The sequence below is a fragment of the Ixodes scapularis genome, unplaced genomic scaffold (genome assembly GCF_016920785.2).
Source record: "Ixodes scapularis isolate PalLabHiFi unplaced genomic scaffold, ASM1692078v2 PGA_scaffold4__175_contigs__length_147842914, whole genome shotgun sequence".
Classification (NCBI taxonomy): domain Eukaryota; kingdom Metazoa; phylum Arthropoda; class Arachnida; order Ixodida; family Ixodidae; genus Ixodes; species Ixodes scapularis.
The window spans coordinates 87,595,701-87,607,112 of NW_024609879.1; positions in this window are offsets into that span (position 1 = coordinate 87,595,701).

Genomic DNA, 11,412 nt, shown 5'->3' on the forward strand with positions numbered 1-11,412 from the left:
AACTTTTTGTGGCATCACCAAAGAACAGTGCGGTTAGTATGCGTTCAAGTTCTGCGAGCGCACGCGCTCCCGTACTTTTGACGGCATTGCCGTGTGAAGTTGGCCGGGATTTGATAGCACTGGGGAATCACGGCATTTTGTGCCCCAAAAGATTTCCAGTGGCGTAATTTTTTGTTATTGCACAATTAACGCATAGCGATTGACGAAAGTAATTTCTCCTGAGGAAAATAATATCATCCTACGTTCGTAAAAACCCGTGATATTAAAACAAAAATAAAATAAAAATAAAATCCGAAGAGCGCAGGGGCCTGCCCATAGCGGGCGGTATTGAGAATAACGCCTGCTTGATAACATTCAGGTTTCACATTTCGGCGGCAGGGTGCATACTTCAAAAGGCCAGGCCAGGGGGTCTCCGAAAATTGAGGTGTTGTGGCTAAGTAAGGACTATATTGACGTCCACGGTAAAAATCTTTGCAATTATTTTGCCGTCTGTAACGTCACTTCCGTAAAACGTAAAAATAGCGATTTTGCTATTTCGCAATTCGACGTCCCCCGTCAAATACAGCTGTCGCGGTGTACGTCATAGACTTCAGAGATGGCAGTAATGACATTACTTTAATGCAATTACAGTAATTAAAGTACTTTTTGGAGTAATGAGTAATCTAATTAATTATTTCTCTAGGCTAGTAATTTAGTAGTGTAATGAATTACTTTCAGGCACTATTTTCGAGAAAAATACTTATTACTTTTGAAATTACTTTTGTCCTAAATTAGAAAATTCGTTTGCAAGCTTGAAGAAAGAATAGAAAAATTATTTTGCATGGTGAAATGTTGTGAAAGTTCATCAGAGGAAATAATTAACGGCCACCTGAGCGTAAAGCCTTGTATGAAGAGCTGGACTGACGCACAAAGGAGGGCTGGAAAGGCGAAGGATAAAAGCTCAATTGCGTGTAGACATCGCTGGAAGGCAACGGCTTACGAACTCCAGGCACGACAGATTCACGGCGTCGCGTCATCACGACGATACTAGACTTTGTTCATTCCTAAGCTGACAGTGCTGTGGGAGCTACAAGCTAACCAGAACCAATCAAACACTTCCTTTTAATCACGTGTCCCGTCCCAACAAAAACAACACAACAATCTAAGCCTGATACAGCGATCACCAAGAAAATAACAAAATTTAATTCGAGCACCTTCAAGACTTTTTGTTCGTACCTCGAATACCGTTCAACATGTGTTTCCAGAAGGCTTCGTTCTTCTGGAATAGTCTGTGTGCGTGTGTGAGGGGGGGGGGGGGGGGGGGCGAGAGGGATATTGAGCGAGGTTTCTAAGCGGAATTACTGCCCTACGCGAATTCTAAAGTCATAGCAAAAGTGTGGGTGCAATAAAGTTCCCTTTCCTTTTTTATTGTTTTTACAAATTAATGCAGATTTTAGTGTATGTTGCATACCATAAGTTCAAACCGTGTGTTCTTACAAATAAACGTGTGAAATACACGTGGCAAGGCACCCTGCCATCCACTCAGTGCCGAGGGCATTCCGTTTCTTTTCTTTTTTTATTTCTATCATCACTTTACTTCTACATTCTTCAATCCTCTCAGTTTTACTACAAACGTTACAAGAAATATATTTGCGACGAGAGAATCAAGTTCTCCTGTCATGTACGCGCGAAGTAAAAATAACATTGACACACAAACAAGGGAGACGAGGCAGATGTCTAACCAGGTTTTTTTTTTTTATAAACAAACTTGCGCTCTGATGTAAAAAAAAAAACAAAGAAAAAAAGAAGCGTTGGTGGAGCAGACGCGCACGCCTTGAAATTTGACTTGGTGAAACAGACGAGCCAATCGAGCAGCTCCAAGAGTGCAAACATTCTTAGAGCTTCGTCGTCTTTGTCCGTTCACTCTTCACCGGCGAAACCCAATCACGCACACGCCGTGATTCTGAGCTTGTTTCTGAGGGGAAGTGGATCCGAAAGTAGCAACTGCACAAAAACGACGAGAGCCGTGACGATGCACTTTTGGTCCTGCTTAATTGGCTTCGGTCAAGCCTTTAGGCTCTTTCACACAAATGCATTTGCTTAAGACTGTTTTTTTTTATATCTTACGACGAGATAATAAACTGGAATGCGGGTGCCCTCTATGAGGTGACCCTGGGGACAGCTCTTTTCACTAGCACGAAGGAAGGTTTTGCGGTATTTGCTAGGGGGGGGGGGGGGGGGGGGGGCCAAATATAAGTGTCTATTTATGAGAAATGATCGTTTATAACATTTCCAAAAGATTTTCGAGTCACAAGAGAAAACTTAATGAGCTAAAATATAAGAAATATACGGGAATGTCAAGGGGTTCAACGGCTACGCTTCGAGTATCGGCACTCTTTTCACCGATATTGTTGTGAACGCCGTCATCTTGGTGGTTACTACAAAGCAAACGTAACTGCCGATCGTCATGATTCAAAAGTGCGACTTCCTTAGCATTAGTTTCGATGTTAGGAACCTCACGTAATATTGCTTTTCTTTATCGCGAACTGTTTAATCATTTGTGGAGGACGGAAAAGCGTTTCTTGTGATTTCAGATAAAACTTCAGATAACTGAGAACCATCGTTTTAAACACCAAGATGTGTGTGAAGCGTAGCTTATTTAGTGGCTCTAGTTTAGTCCGACCGCACAAGCACAGAAAGAGAACAAACTGCTTGATCTCATGCTCTTGGCGCTGCTTCAGTGGCTTCATCAGCCCACAGCGTTGGCTGCGCTCCGAAACAAAGTAAAGCAAAGCAAATATTCAGATCTTAGGGTTTTACAAGCCAAATCAACAAAAATGACATGACACCCCCCCCCCCCCCCCCCAAAAAAAAAAAAAAAAAAATCCGGGTTTATCTTGATTAACTGGATATCTTTTGACGTGCAACCGAAATCTCAGATTGACCTCCGTCAGATTGCGGGCACCTCGGCCGATATCTAAACCCGACAAATATGAATTCATGGGCCAGCGCGTTGGCTCAGAGACACTTAGACGTATTAATGTTTTGTATTTTTGTTTTAATATCATTGCCGCTTAAGAGCCACCGAAGTGGTTATTGAAACAAAATATAGTCGAAGCATTCCGACAAGCATAGTTTGATTGCGAAAATGATTTTTTTCAAGTGAAAAAAAACATTCAAATCTTTTCGCATGCTTGGCGGAATTTCAAATAGCTGAATCTATTTCATGGCATCCATTTCATTTGGATCGCGTCAAGCATGTGTACCGACCACCGTGGTACCGACGCACAGCAGAACGCGCGCAAAAGCAGCTGTGGGGCACGCGCTGCCTCGCGCTTGTTGTTCTGACATCTTTGGCTCGCTCACTGGGGGCATCCAGGCATCTGACATCCTGACATCTGACGCTTTTTCTGTCTTTCACGTGGCGTTCCAAGTAGCACACGACAGAAAATACACATCAAGCCATTTTTGAACACGTGTCCCCATCTGCATTTTATAGTAAGAAACAGCAATTCGCCGTAACTAAATGGGAAACGATTGAGGTCTAATAACATTCTTAACGTGTAATATATCAATACGAAAGTTCTGAAAAATGTAATTTCGAAGGATGGGCTTTATAATTTAATGTCTCGTAATTTTGATTAATTGACGTGATTCCGTTTTTATAGCACCATAAAATAATACCATTTTAAACTTAATTTTTTATTTTAAACTATACATCATCTGTAAAGTTTGTTGCTTACTTTTTTCATTTATTATATCCAACGAAACGCTCACGCAAAATATCGTGGACGATGGGACGTTATAACTCGAGAAATAAATTTTTTAATGTTACAGACTGTGGTCTATTAAAGGTCGAATAAATAACTAACGACTTAAAATATTTGTAATATTGAGACATTAAACTATTGTTGAAAAACAGCTCTTTAATTTGACATTAACTTTATAATTTTAGGATATATAAAAAGAAAGTTATAAACCGTAAAATAAACACCAAAACTTCATGGACGGTGGGGTTGTACCTTGAAGTTGAACCGGTATATAGAGAGTGCCTTTATGAGCGGTTTACGCATGGCGGTAACATCTAAACATTTCGCTCGCCACGTTTTTTTTTATTTTTGAAGCGCAGCTCCTAGGCGCTTGTTTCCGGCTTGAGCGGCGTCGCCGTCACCGTCGGCGTCACGGTCACAGTCACCGACGGAAGTCACGTGACCGTGACCGAGAGTTCGCGTGACCCTTGTGAGGTCACGTGGCCTCACGAGGGTCATGCAACCTTATGAGAGTCGCGTGACCTCACGAGGGTCACGTGACCTCACGGGATCACGTGACCTCATGAGGGTAAAGCGACCTCACGGTTACGCCGACGGCGACGCTGCTCGGAGGGAGGAGTAGCAGGCAGGATGAGGAGGTGAAGAGGAGGGAGGAAGGATATACCCTCCCCTCAACACCCTTCCCTCCTCCTCCTTCTCAAGAGCTGTATTCTAATTTGGCATTCCAGGAAGTTGTAAACGGCTTTCATTTTTTTAGAGCGCAGCTCTTAGGCGCCCGTTTCCGGCTTGAGCGGCGTCGCCGTCACCGTCGGCGTCGGCGTCGGCCCAACCGCGCGGTGCATTCTGGGTAAATTTTCCCGCTAAATATAGCAAAAAAATTTTCCCCACTAAATTTAGTCGAAAAATTTCCCCACTAAATTTAGCTAAAAAAACATTTCCCCGCTAAATTTAGCTGAAAAAATTCTCCGCTAAATTTAGCGGAAACATTTCCCGCCAAATTTAGCGGAAATATTTTCCCAACACATTTAGCGGAAAAACTTCCCCGCTAAATTTAGCAGAAAAAATTTCCCCGCTAAATTTACCGGAAATATTTTCCCGCTAAGTTTAGCGGAAAACTTTCCCCGCTAAATTTAGCAGAAAATTTTCCCCTAAATGGGAGGCGAGCAAGAGTGGAGGAAGGGCATAGCCTTCTCTCTGTACCTTCACCTCCTCCTCCTCAAGAGCTGCGCTCTAATTCGGCGTTACAGGGAGTTGTAAACGTCTTTCATTTTTTTTTTGAGTGCTTAAAATATTATTTTCGGCATGAACCCCTCGCCTTGGACGGGATACTGTGGTAGGCTAGAAAGGTTACATCAATTACATAGTTATAAAGTTGAGATATGTGCTCTCATCTAACGAATTGTAGCATTCACATACGTATACTAGTGATGGACCGAATCTGCCGAACTTCAGATTTGGCAAAGTTCGGCAGATGCCGAACTTTTGAAGGAAAGTTCGGCGAAGATTCGGCGAAAATTCGGCAAATGTCTGCGCACGCGCGAGAACGCGACGGGACCATGGATTGCAAATGGACGCCGTGTAGTCGTGCGGTTACCATCGCGCGGTGGAGTACAACCAGCGGTTGCGGCGCGGTGTGGAGTAGGCAACACGGTAACTTCGCGTTTGTGAGCGAGTATGGTTCTCTTCAATATTGTTTTTGGCCTCAAGAATACAAGGTCGACCAGTAATTTGCGCAGTCCACTGCAAGTTACAAATGATGCGGTGCATTCTGGATAACGTGTTTCTCATTTGGCCTTTCCAGTGATGCAACGAGGTAGTTGAAACATTGGCTGACAATTACTTTAAAGCATTCCCCACAATTATAATAATCTTGTTTTCGGCTCAGAAGCAGTGTGTGCAAAAACAAAATAATATAGCGTTTTTCAATTAGCGTTATTTGACGATTTTAATGTATCTGCATAGAACTAAACACAGAACTATAATGCTCGACGTTGGACATCCACCATCTTCCTAAACTTCCGTGCGTGTGCTAACACCAGAAACCGACATTTTAAAGGTTTAAAATGAGACGCTGCGAATATGGGACGCACACTTTCATGCACGACTGACGTCAAGTGACTCAAATCGAGAAACATGCGTATTTACAATAATATTTTTATCTCTTCTGGTAAAGGCTCAGCAACCGCTGCATTCGTTTTCGAACACGAAACGGCGACTCTCAGAGAAAGCAAGAACGCAGTGGTATATCGCCTTCATTTTAGCAATCTACACACACCTGCAGGCAACGTTACCTTGCAGGCTTGCACTGAAGATTCCTCCAAACCGAAACTCTCGTAGCGTGATTCGTGACTGCGCCACGCTCGCTACTACCCAACCTCGTTGTCGCACCACTTCTGCAAGCAGTCGCTAAAATTGCCAGTAAACACACAAAAACGACACCGATACAATTATCTACTACATAATTTAGTAGTAACTGTCAATATGCATTACATGTTGCATTTAAGTTAATAAAAAAAAAACATTTTTGCCGAATATTCGTCGAATCTTTACAAAAGTTCGGCAAAAGTTAGACTTTGCCGAATCCCAAGATTCGGCGTCGAACTTTCGATTCGGCAAAAGTTCGGCCCATCCTTAGTATATATATATATAATGGGATACACCGCTCTGGGGGCTTTGAACAGGCGATGCTACGATTTTTGTACTTTGCGCAAATACCACTTAGATCGTATCCCTGGCCTTAAAGGCCTGTAAGAAAAAACGTTAATTTTCACAACACGCAATCGAAGTCGAACAAGAAATGAAAGAAAAACGAGCCGCGTTGACTCCTCAACTCGCAGCCAGAACAAGCGGCCATGTGATCTGGAGCCAATTATAGGCCGCTAATGTTGATCATAGCCACGCGCTGGGGTTCGCGAAGCACAGTACACGCGCTGAGTTCCAGACATTGTTATGGTTCCACTATTCTTATCATTGCAGCGAGTGGACACGGGCCACTACACGAATACTTGTCCAGCTATTGATTATGACGAGCCCGAATCGAAAGCTCACGCAATGATCGGGTCCAATCTATGAGCCACATTCAAATATCGTCATTGGAGGATACTGCGATGCCCCAGTTACGTCAAGTTTCGCGAAGGATAGATTGTATGACAATTACACCGCAACAAAGGCGTTTCTTAGCTAATGGCGGTGCGTGCGAGTAGCCTTCAGTCCCACCAGTACCAGCAAGCTCGTGTAAATTGAAAAATATTCCAATTGAACATCGGTGGACCTCCCCTTTAAGTTCGATAAGAGCATTCTAAGTTTATAAGGCCTAATTGATTATGTTTCTTTTTTTTTTTCATTTAAACCGGCTGCTTCAGCACACTTGTGCCAAGACAAAAAAAAAAGAAAAAAGAAACAGCGCTCCACGTGTTTAAGCAACGCAAGTATTGAGTTAATCAAGATATTTTTGCAATGTGTTCAGCTCGCTAATTAACAAAAATGAATTAGCTAACTTTTTAAATGTTAATTCGTGCGCGAACTTTCCAATACAGAGGTTGTAGAGCGTGTCATCCCATCATGTCGTTTCTATCAAGGTACCCACGTGACTAAAGGCACGAACATCGCTGTTGTCTAACGGGTAGTCACGTGGAATTTTCTTTTAATCTTGCGCGCGTTTCTTTTAAAGCACGAAGAATTTAGCCAAAGTGCTACTTTGACGGAAAGAACTCGACTAGATGTTTCTCGACACGGTGTCTGGTTGGTTGGTGAAACGATTTGTGTAGTTAATTACGATAACAAACGAGACTCTAGCCTATTAAATAGGTGTGTGGTGCTCTGCACCTTTCACATTTCTTAGAGGGACAAGCGGCTCCTAACCCCATGAAACACAGCAATAACGGGTATGTGATGCCCTTACTATGTCCGGGGCCGCACACGCGCTACACTGAAAGCAGCAGCGTGATTTTATCCCTGCTGTAAAGACTGGGTAGACCGTGGAACCTCCTTTGTGATTGGGATAGGAGCTTGCAATTGTTCCCCTTGAACGAGGAGTTCTCTGCAAGCGCGAGTCATAAGCTCGCGTTGGTTACGCCCCTGCACTTTGTACACAACGCCCGTTGCTACCGATTGAATGATTCAGTGAGGTCTTCGAACTTATACCCGGAGCGGCCTTTGTGTTGTGCGGGTGTGTTGGAAAGATGACCAAACTTGATCATTTTGAGGAAGTATAAGTAATGTAGGGTGTGCGCAAAATTTTATTTTAAGGAGGTAACTAGTTATTTTATATTAATTAGCCAGAAAAAAAAAAAACTATCTGGTTTTCGTGGGTCAAAGTGACAATACTGCGTTGTTTAAGCATGCGTAACGCGCGCCAGGTCTTTTTTTTGCACAAGTTAGTTTAAATATTTTTTTTTTATAATGTTTGTACAATCCTGCCTGTTCGCACCTAGATTTCATCGAAGAAATGATAGCTGACTAGGGGCTGTAATCTGGACACTTGGCGGAAAAGTCGGCGAGAAGTCAGGCGACTGTGATTGGCCAGCGCCTAGGTTCAGTGCGGCGTCGGCCAATCAGGGCCGCCAGATTTCTCGCTGACCTTTTCGTCAATTGTCCAGATTAGGGCCCCAGGCCGTTGACGATAGCTTTCTTTCGAATTCCAATATTCTTAAACGTACATGAAACGTCAATATTTATTCACCTCTGTGAATGTAAATACGAGCTCTAAAGGGGGCACTTCTAGTTAGAGAGTGCAAGGATTACTTAAAGAGACCGAATAGCAATGCATTATCGGGTACGAGTGAAATGCGAAGAGCGGAGTGCGTGGCGTTCGATACGTGCTCCGCGACAGAGGCGACTAGGAACTGATAAAACTGCGGAGTGTAGAGAATTACTACGAGGGTATGCACATCTGAGTGGGAACGCACCCTCGAGCGCCCATTCCAACCCGTAGTTTTATCAGTTCCTAGTGTCTTCTATACCTATTAGCGGAAAACAAACAGCGCAAGGACAAGGACAGAGTAGTAGGCGGTAGACACACACAGCGCCGTGTGTGTCTACCGCCTTCTACTCTGTCCTTGTCCTTGCGCTGTTTGTTTTCCGCTAATATGAATGACCAACTAGCCCAATCGTCAACACTTCTATACCTACTTCGTTTCACCGTACGTCCAGACACAGCCGACGCTAAGAGCTGGACCAACCAGACAACGTCTAGAACGCACGGTCGTGGTGTTCGTCATATTTTTGTGCGTGTTCTATCAACTCTGAACCAATCATAAAGAAAAAAAAAAAGGCCTAGTGATTTGTCATTTTGGCGCTGCTTGATTGGTCCCATTTGCTTGTAGCGTCGGCTACGTCTGGACTTAAGCAAAAACGAAGTATAGGTAGCGCAACATGCATCGTAGGTCAAACACTCCGGTGTTTTCAGTTCATTCGTACTCGATAGTACGGTTTTCCTGCCTATTAAAAAAGAAGACATTGATGCCGTTATTTTTCTGGAACTTACAATAACATATCAAGCAAGAAACGTTCAATGACGTTGACCCGCTATGTGGGATTTTTTTTTTTTTTTTAAATGATTGGCGTGTGAATTGTTATTATACCAGCTCCTGTGGGTGTGCGAGTTCGAAACGTGTTTGAACTTTTAAAGCTGACAACACACCTTTTTCTGCTTCTCTGTCAACATCACTGGCATTGTGCAGAAACGCCTACATGTTTCAACACGTCAGGGGACGCTTAGGCAAGGGCAAAATCGCATGTCATGTCATGTCATGTCATGTCATGTCATGTCACGCCACTGCTGCTTGGGCGTGCGAAGAGCGAAATATTGATTTTGACCAATAGCAAAAGAGTATTGCATTACATAGAGCGAATTCGACTTCATGGTTAACAAGATAAAAAAAAAAGTACTACCTTAATTTTTGGAAACCGTTTGACGACGACTTTTGGGTTTTCGGTGACTAACAACCGAAAAATACAGAGGAGCAAACACTGTACAACTTCAAATCAACTATTCATGCCAACACGGTGATGTCATTGGTGTAAGTAATTTGGGACCCACGAAAAGAACTTCCAGACCACGGGCATATTTATTACTTTTATTCATCCCAATACAATCTGTTATTAGAAGCTGACCTGTCCAAATAAACAACCTAGACGTTTTTGCTTTTGCACTCCTGTGCCACCACGCGTTAATGTAGAGCGCTCCCCCTCTCCATCCCCCCCCCAAGAAAAAAAAAATAGAGAACAAAACAATTAGTGTATCTTTTTACCACAAAAATAAACTGTATCCTCAAATACTCAGCCGCAGCCCAAATGTAGCTGTAGCGGCCTAAACCACATGCCAAAGTTTCGAAACTAACCGTTACCTTGCGCAAACCTTAAAAGCCAGCTTCGAAACTTTTCAAGGGAAAGATCATTCTCGTTGAAGCCCACAATACGAGGATGCATGGCGTGACCGGGAACGCGACAGGACAGCACACGACAAAACAGCACGCGACAAAACAGCACGGTCAAAACAGCACGGTCAAAACAGCACGGTCAAAACAGCACGCGTCATAACAGCACAGCGACAAAACAGCACGGCGACAAAACAGCACGCGTCAAAAGAGCACGCCACAAAAAAGCACAGCTTCAAAACGGCACAGCGACAGAAGAGCACGTGCCAAAACAGCACGGCGACAAAACAGCACGCATGTAGCAACTTCGAGCGCGCTCTTCTCCTCTCGGGGCGAATACTTTCGAACCTCCTTGACCCTTTCATTTATTGTCGCTAGGTTGTAAAGGATGGGAGCCTACTACTACCACTACTTAACTACGCTGATCTCTGAAGAGATTGGGCAGTTAGAGGTGATATCTTCTATCTTCGCGTCGGTGTAGGCCGCGTTTTTGTTCTTTTTAAATATTTTTTGTGGAACCAGCCAAAGAGGAAAAGTTATTGGGAAGAAGAAATACATAATTCAAGTTATGAACCGTCTGGTTTGCGCCTGTCCGTTGAAGTTCCGTAGTACTCGCTGTTTCGTGATTACCACCTAAGCGTAAAACGCCCCCCCCCCCCCCACCAAAAAAAAAAAAAAAGTGGAAGATGCGTTGATTGCAGATGCATTGGTAGAACCGGTAATATAAGAGACTTTAATGTCGAGCGCATTCAAGGTGGACCATGGGCACCGATTGTGCAGGGTTCATCCACTGGGAATAAAATGTCCCTGAAACACGCGGCTGCAGCTTGCAGGCGAGAAGTTACTTTGAGTTAAATTCACAAATTAATGCCGCCGAAGGGCCTCGATCGAGGGAAAACCGGTGAAGCAGAAACATGCCACAGCCTCAATGCTGTTGCCCTACAGCATGGGCAGAGCGCACCGTTGCCGCAAACGCTTTCTGTTTTTTTTTTTTTTTCTTTTATCTAACGACAACACGTTGCCATGCGAATGATTCATTTACTGTAGACGACATCAACAGCAAACTTGCGCGCCAAAATTAGCGGAACTGCTCAAGAAATAGCCAGAATACGCACCAGCGGAGGCTTCGGTGCTGCCCAAGGAGCCTTCATGTGTCGCATCGAGTATACTCCCCACTCCGAACTTGCTCCCAACAGAACGGATTCAACGAATTGGCCTAGACCCTTCATTCCTTTACAGTACCTACTTTGAGACATGCATTTTTTACCTCCTTACGCTATATTTAG